Source organism: Parasteatoda tepidariorum, chromosome 7 (genome assembly GCF_043381705.1).
Source record: "Parasteatoda tepidariorum isolate YZ-2023 chromosome 7, CAS_Ptep_4.0, whole genome shotgun sequence".
Classification (NCBI taxonomy): Eukaryota; Metazoa; Arthropoda; class Arachnida; order Araneae; family Theridiidae; genus Parasteatoda; species Parasteatoda tepidariorum.
Genome location: NC_092210.1, coordinates 42,126,285 through 42,135,085, shown reverse-complemented (window position 1 = coordinate 42,135,085; position 8,801 = coordinate 42,126,285).

The window sequence follows — 8,801 nt, the reverse complement described above, 5'->3', positions numbered from 1 at the left end:
TTCATTGTAGAGTAGTTGATCTTTAGTCCAGGGATTCCCAATTTTTTTCCCCATTTATGGAATTCAATATTAAAAATGATCTCGCGGTACCCATATGACATTGTTTTGAATTCACTACCCTAAATTTTTTACTTTAGAATATTCTGCTTTAGTCTTTTCCCAAATTCTTTTTTCTTTTTTTTTTCCATTTATGGAATTCTTACGATATTAAAAATGATCAAGCTGCACCCTAAAATGCCATATGGGACACACTTTAAGAAGCCCTACTCCAGAGAGAACCTTATATATTTCTCTACGACGTCATAATTTCCAATTCGTCATAATTTCCAATTCGTCATAATTTAAGCAATTTTTCTTCATTAAGTATACGTTTAAAAACTATCTAAGTTAAATTAGTTTTTATTTCACGATTCGTTTGAACATCCTTACAAGTAAAAATACATTTTTTGTCGTAGCTTTTCTTATCAATTCGGCTAAAAATAAAACTGAAAATTATTTTTACTTCTCCATTGGTTTGCAAGGCCCGGTATATCTTATGTGGAAAAAAGTTATTTTTAGGACGGAGTATTTCACATTAGCGTTTGACAAAAGACATACCATTTACTGAAGACAGCTGTTATACTTTAAACTGTAGATCCGTCTTTGGTTTGAGTGTTGCGTTGCAGAAATTATAAGCGAATCAGTTAGCAGAGTCGTGATTTGGATGATTAATTAGGAGGTGGTGAACTGGACGATCACCTAGAGTCATTTAAATTTAAGGCTACTAAAATGCGGTTCAAGCTGATTAAATTTAAAAAAAATTGGAAGTTTTAATATCGTTCTATATTAGTAATAAGGAGCTCCGCTCACTAATCTTTGCAATTGCTTCGCATTCCTTATTGTTTTGCTCTTAAAAGTCGATATTTTCCACAAAAATAAAGAATATTTTTTTTAATAAAAGATGTTAAAATTTTTATTTTGAATCCTTTTTCCCTAATTATATGTAACTATCTAAGTATTCACTTTTGAACTTGAAGCATAATTTTTTTTTTTTTTATTGTTCATGTATCGTTTATATTTATGTTCAAAGATGTTAATTTCAAATTAATATAAGTTTGCCATCAGTACTGGCTCTGTAGCCTCTTCGTGGACAAAGCAATTTTTTTTTCATAGAAAATTATGAAATTTAAACAAAATTCGTCATTTGTTTGTTATTGTTTGTAATAAATTGTGCAATTATTATAATTTTATGTAAGAAAATTTTGTGACAAATTTTGTAATCGTAACAAAATAAATTTTAAAAATGATCAGCTGCATTCAAAGAAAAAAAATTGAACTTAGGTATACTAAGTGCGTGACACAATACGAAGAAATGAAAGAATTGCACTGTTTAATAAGACTTGACTGACGTGAATGAAGACGTCATTCTCGAATAGCAAGTTTTGGAATTGGGTGCCTTTTTATGAGCGCTTGAAACATGTCGACTTTCATTTCCATCTGCATAATTTCGAAGCCGGTGAAGTTTTTTAATCAAGTAACAAATTAACTCGTTTTACATTAAAAGACATTAGAACTGCTGCCCTTTATGATAAATGGGTGATTCTCACGAAATGTGACAAATCACTGTCCCTTGCTCCGAGATCTAATACTATAATACTAAAAGAACTTTTTTTTTAAAAAATTAATAAATAGCATTTCTGTTAACATTTTAAAATAACTTTGCACTAGCATTGACTGTTTTATGTAGTTAAAAAATTTAATTGAACTTCAAAATTTCATGTTTCTGGCATGTCACAAACAATGTTTCCAATAATTACTAACTTCAAAACTTCCCATAAATTTCTCAACATCTAATTTTTTTATTTCAACCGGTGTAAGCATTTCTAGAATATACGCAGAGGGTATTATTTACAAAAACTTCGTTTAAAATGATTTTTTCTGTCAATAATTTGTTTGGCCGAAGAAAATCTGTCATTTTCCTGGCTAATTTTATTTAGTGGTTTATAACCAAAATAGATAGAGCCAGCAATCAATATCTTATATTAATAGAATGATTAGAATACCATCCTATCTGAGCATGTCTTATTGCATGAATAAAGTTCCAATTTTCAGGTTCAAAATCTATTTCAAAAAATGTTTCAAGGTGATTAGGTTTTTGTGTTGTCATTTTCCTGGCTACTTGAAATCATTAATAACATAAACTACATAGATTTATCTTAGTTATTTTAAGAAATCCCGTTGTTTTCTGCAGAATATAAGCATCTTAGGCCGAAATATTAGTTTAAAGTTATATAAGCTATAAAATGGCGAATTTGTCATTATCCTGGCAGTCATTTTCCTGGCTTATGAATACCAGGACATTGAAGAGTTACCAGAAATATTTTTTAACTGCTGATACTATAAGGAGGGAAAGCAAATATTAACCTAATACCAAGTTTATGTATGATTGCAATATGCTTGAATGAAATCAAAGTTATTTATTTACTTAATGATTGAATATTATACATAATTTTATTCTGTGCATATCAGCAACAAAAAATTTTTTGATTCTTTCTACAGTGGATAAAAATAATTAATTTAAGCAATTTATGGTCCATCTAACATAAAGGTTTAAGTTGAGTTACTTACTATTAACTTAAAATGACTGTTTTTTAAACTTCTAAGCTAATATGTCATTTTCCCGGCATTCAAGATTTTGTGAATTTCTACTTTATTTTTTCTTCTCGAGCGAATTTCAATAAACTACACTGCTGTCTGTGAAATATTAATAAGTGTAACTAAAGAAGTATACAAAAAAAATTTATAGATTATTTTGAAGACTTTAAATTTGAAGAAATGTTTTGGTCCGAATTGTCATGTTTAAAAAGAATCACCCAAATAACAAACGAATATCGAAATAATGTGCAGCCGTAATTAAGATATTTCTACTTCTTCTTCATACGCTAATTTCTTCCTCTTTTTCTTATTTTCAGAAAGTATATCCTCTCCCCCGTTGATTGTATATATCAGCTTCAGAGACGGGTTGATGTTATTTTTTCGTGCCTTAAGTGAGACGTCAAAAATTGTGAGACACGAGTCACATACCAGGGGTGGATTTATATAAACAAAGAGGCAGATGGGGGCATCATTTAAAAACCTTTCATTTTAAAACTTTTCCTTTTAAGTGGAATGAAAACAAACCAACACTCGTTTAATTTCATGAGCTCTCTCCCCACGTTAAAGTGACAGTTATTTAAGGAGAAACGGAATAAGACATGAACCAAAACAGATGTTTTATGTTTCTTTATAACTTTTAATACTTTTGAGTAGATATGTATTTATAAGTGAGATTATTAATAAGTTTTGTGTAAAACTTGTTCTACATCTACGTGAAATCAAAGAGTTCTACGTAAGTTGTTGCAAATAAAATCATGATTAGGATGAAAATAAACAAAGTAAAGGGCTTATTACTTAATTCGCTTCAACAATATACAAATTTGAAATAACAGTAGACATGTTTCAAGAGCTCAAAAACAGGCGTCCGTTTTCAAGACTTGGCAGCTAGAAACATGTCAACTGTTATTTGTATATTTTTGAAGCGAATAAAATTTTTAATCAAGTATTATCTTACCACTTCAGTTTCTTGGGATTATTTATTTAAGTAAAGGGGTTGTTCATTACATGCAGTTATCACTTATTAAACCCTCCCCTTTTAGTAATGGTATTACAGTCAATGAATAATAAGCAAAATGTCGTTACTTTACTAGTTTTAAAAAGGTCATTCTGGTTTTATGGAGATTGACATTGACGTATATGCTATCGGCAAAGTTGAAAATCTGGCATTCTGTAGGATGCCTAGTCATTGTATGTAATACCTAAAACTAGTCGACAAACAAACGATTCAATTTTCACACATTTCCTAGGTATCCTATAGAATGATAAATGAGAAGCCAGCAAGGAATAAAATACATCTCCAATTCGTTTCAAGTATAATGAAATGTATTTCCTGCCTACCCTGTTGCATTAAGTTGGTAAATTTTAATTTCTTATTTTTATATGAAAATTTTGTTTACCTTAATTTAAATACATTTTGTGTAGTATAACTTTCAAATTCCTTTATGTATTTTGAATAAGTGTTTTTAATGGCACTTCATTATTTTTTAAGAATCACAATTGTATTGTTAAGGAAAGCACGGCATTTATATAAAAACTTTATCGTGATATTCTTTTAATACTTTACATAAATAGCATTTGTCATTTTAAAGAATACCTAGGTATTATATACAATGCTTAGGGAAAGTAATATATAATAATTCTTATCTTTCACAGTTTGCCTAAAAACGTCCGGCATCATATACAATGCAGGCGTTTCATACTTTTTCGGTAACATCTACATATACTTCATTAATCATAAATCCTTCAAAGCCTCTATCAATGGAGAAACAAATATTATGTGCCGCATTACTTTTTAATCGTTTGTGCATTCTCTAGTTTTAGTTTATTATTTTTTACTTGTTTTAAAAGGTTTTCAAATTTTTAACATTAGAATTAAGAGTTTTTATTTTGAATGTTTATAAATCATTTTTATTTATTTTTTTAATTCAGGATTAATTTTAAGCTTTGGGAATTTTATATACGCACTATGAATCTTAAACATTTGGTCTTTTCCAATTTTAAATTTATGTATTATATTTGAATTAAGCCATTCAGCTTCGCCTTGTCGGCCAGGTTGGAAATTCACCAACGTGAAAATTTAAGAATCGTTCTTCGAAATTTCAGTTCTATTCTGTCAATTTTATTTATATAGTTTAATACACGAATCTCCTTAAATAATTTGCAATAGTAATTCGATAATTTCACACGTAATACCTTAAAATTTTTCGAAAGTTAATAAAAGATAAAAGAGAATGAGTCGTCTTTCGTAATTTAAGTTTTGTTCTGTCAATGTCATTCATATAATTTGATACGAAAATTTCGTGAAGTTATTTGTAGTTGTAATTGGATAATTTGTCACATACTTCATTAGAATATTTTGAAAGTTAAAAAATTGAACCTTTTAAAAACCAACAAAATATTTGCGTAAAAGTATTTATTTGTCATATAATTTATAAAAATGCATGTGCACGTCTCATGAATTTAAAATGTATATCGTTTTTGTGACAATGAGTAGTTCAGGTAAAAAGGAAGAGGATTAACAGAGCTAAAATTAACTCTGTATTCATAGTTATGCAAGTATAACAAATTTTTCCGTAAAGAATGATTTTTTTCCTTCAAAATTCAGAAATGCTTCTTTCGGATGTCATATTTTCCGATTTTGCAATAAAAAACCATCTATTTTCACCTCGGGTTTGAGAAAAACTCTTCATTAATGTTGCAAAAAAAATTACAATTCATTATTAAGGAAATATTGTAAATAAATGCAAGTTCTTCTACAAAGTATAACAATATTATGCATTGTAAGTATACTTTTAACATTACATAAATAATCTTTATTTACATAAGATCACTGACGTCTCAGTCGCTTACAAAAATTTCTTTAAAAGTCTCTAAAAATATTTTTATTCTCAGTCTAGCTGATTAAAACAAATTACATCAAGATATCAAAACAGCGAGTTATTTACATTCTAATGCTTCAAAACGATTAACTTATCTCAAAATATTTAACTCTTGCTCTCTGTATATACTTCTGTTCACTCCGCATTTTGAATAGTCCAAAAACAAACAATAATTCATCTGGATAGTTTATCCCGTCAAAAATTTCCAGCCCTATTCTCGAAATAAAATCTCATTTGCAGAGACGAAGATCATTTCAAATGTCAGCAAGAAAAAAAGAACGAAATGCAGCGTGATATTCGAATCTAAACGCGTGAAATAGTCTCTAATTTACTTCCCCAAATACCTGCATCACTCAAATGCTAAAACCGTCATCTATCTTATAATTCGAGACCACCCCTAAATATTTTGTATCAGAAATAACAACAGGAGAGGATAAAAAAAAAATATGAGTAAAAGGTCATATATCTGTTATAAATCCCCTACAACCCGTGTTTCAGGTACAGGAGATGAGTTAATTTTTTTAAAAAGCACCTTTACCAGAACCTAAAAATAAGTACAACTTCTGACGAAGGAGTTTTTTACGGTTTGCAATTCTGGAAAATAGCGGGACGGAAAGTAGTTTTGAACCTGCGGTAGGTGATATGTATTAAGAATATTTTTGTTATTTAATTTAAGAAAGGAAAATAAAAGAGTTTAGATTAATCATATTTTATCAATGCTATAAAACTAACAAAGAAAAATATCGTTGATGAATGGGAAATAATAAACGTAATATTTTAGTAGGGGAATTGAATTTTAAGGAAACATTCTTATTTTTTAGAATATTTTCTGAAACCGATCAGGTAAAATCTCTGTGGGATGATTACCCAAAAGTGCTAACGGTCCCCTTTTAGGAATGATTCTAAATATACGTCATGAGTTCATAGTTTCTGCTTAAATCTGTATAATTAATAACCATAAGGGCCTACGATTCTAAAACTGCTTCCTAAACTCATAGAACTCGTTTATTTTTGCTTATTTATTGTTTTCATGTTTTATTTATTTTCTTTATTTTCCGTATAAATCTACTTATTTAATTCTCATTTAGTGCCTATGGCTCCTTTCTTGAGGCAGTTCTAGAAATGCGTCCTGAACTCACAAAATTAATTAATTTTTTTTTTTGGTATAATTTGTCAATTTAAAAGACATTTAGTATTTGTGGTTCCTTTTTAGGAACAATTTTAAAGATGTATATTGAGTTCAAGAATTTTTTTTTTCTGTTTAAATCTGTAAATGTGTGTCTGCGATTAGTGCCTTTGATTCTAAAAATGCATTATGTATATATANATATATATATATATATATATATAAATTTTTGAGTACTTCTCACACTATTGTATTGATATATTTTGCTTTGGCTATATTGATACAATATTAGAAAGCACTCTTTTTTGCGGATATAATCGTGTGAGCTGATAAAAATAATATATCTTTTATTTTCCGGATTTTTTAAAAATATTTTTCCTGGTTTTTTGTTATTTTTATTTATTATTATTTTTCTTTTTTTTCCCCCTTTTTCATTCTTCTGTAATTTTTCCCTTGTTTTCTCTACATTTTGAATTTTCTAAAAATTATAAACTTATATTGTTATAAACTAATATAGGCAGCATTGTTTTAATCAAAAGTTGTTTTAATTACTTTGCATTAAATTTTGACTTCATTTTAAAATTTCCTAATTTCAATCGGAATTTTTAGAGCAAAAATTTTGTGAAATTATTTATTTTATTTGATTCATTTACCGATGCTGAATGGTTGACTATATTTACTTTATGTCATTTTTCTTACCAATGAGAAAAAACTCTCAAACGTCTATTTTTATATATCCAATCCATAAAGATATATTTTTTGATTTTTCGTAAAGGAATAATACCATTTTTACAAACATATGCAGCCATGCGGAGTACAACTTTGGGAGAGAGGACTAAGACAACGGAATATTATAGTAAAAAATAAAATTATTATTTTCTTTTTACAATTCTGGCCTCATAATATAGAAAGCTCTAACTCAAAAAAAAAGTTTTCCACACTTAAAAAAAAAATCTATTTTCATGTATAAAATTATTTTATTTATTCCATCTATTCTCTTGTCATAAAATGGGGCATTTATTATTATTATTATTACTTACATTATTTATTCTTACTTTTAAAACTGTTATTATTATAATTATTATTATTATTATCGTTATCATAAAATATACTTTAGGACATTTAGTTTTTGAGATGATCTTTTAGTTGACTAGTGTAAAACGTAACTTGTATATGCTGCTGCCATCTATCGTTGTTAATGGTTATCTATCGTATTCTCCCTCTACAATTCTTTATTTTATTCATCTGTGTACATTATTATTATCGTTACTCGTTACTACTTATTATTAGCGAAAAAATTTTGCTTTTATTGGCTTCATAAAATAATAATTTTTAGTTTCACTCTTTTTTATTGATCAAATTTGCAATGCGTCAGCTGGCTACGAACTAAAGTCAGGAAATTATTCTATATTATACAAAATTATCTTGTTCCATTAATCACGATCAAAAAGGTGTCGATTAATTTACTTTTTAATTTTTTTTTCTTTGCTAATTTAATACACATGTATACATATTATTCTTTACACATAATATACATATCATATACATATAATATACACATAATATACATATCATATACATATAATATACAAATAATATACATATTATACATAATATACATATTATTATTTATTATGTTTCATTACTATCATATTTTATTATTATTGTATTTTATTGTTATTGTATGTTATTATTATATTTTCAGATATATAATATTTGGTATTATGATATATTTATTTGGTATTGTAACCGAGTATTAAAATAATGTTTCACATTTACTCATTTCAGAATTTGCTTATTCTTCTTATTCCATTGAAATAATAAAATTCTTAAACCAAATACAAATTTAGTTTTATATTTTGAATATTTTTAGATTCAAGTTATTTTATTAAAATTTCTTCGGAATTTTAAATTTATTAAATTCAATTTAAAGAATCAATTGCAATAATTTAAATAAAAATTTATTATTGTAAATAGATGTAAAATTCAAAAATGTGTTTCGATATTTTATTACATTTAAATTAATTTAACTTGAAAGTTTAAATGTGAAAATATTATTAATAAAGAGAAATTTCCTAATTAAGGAATCAATCTATTTTTTTAAAATTTGTCTGTTAAAAAAGATTTTTAATACCCGAAAAAGAACTTTTATTAATCAAATT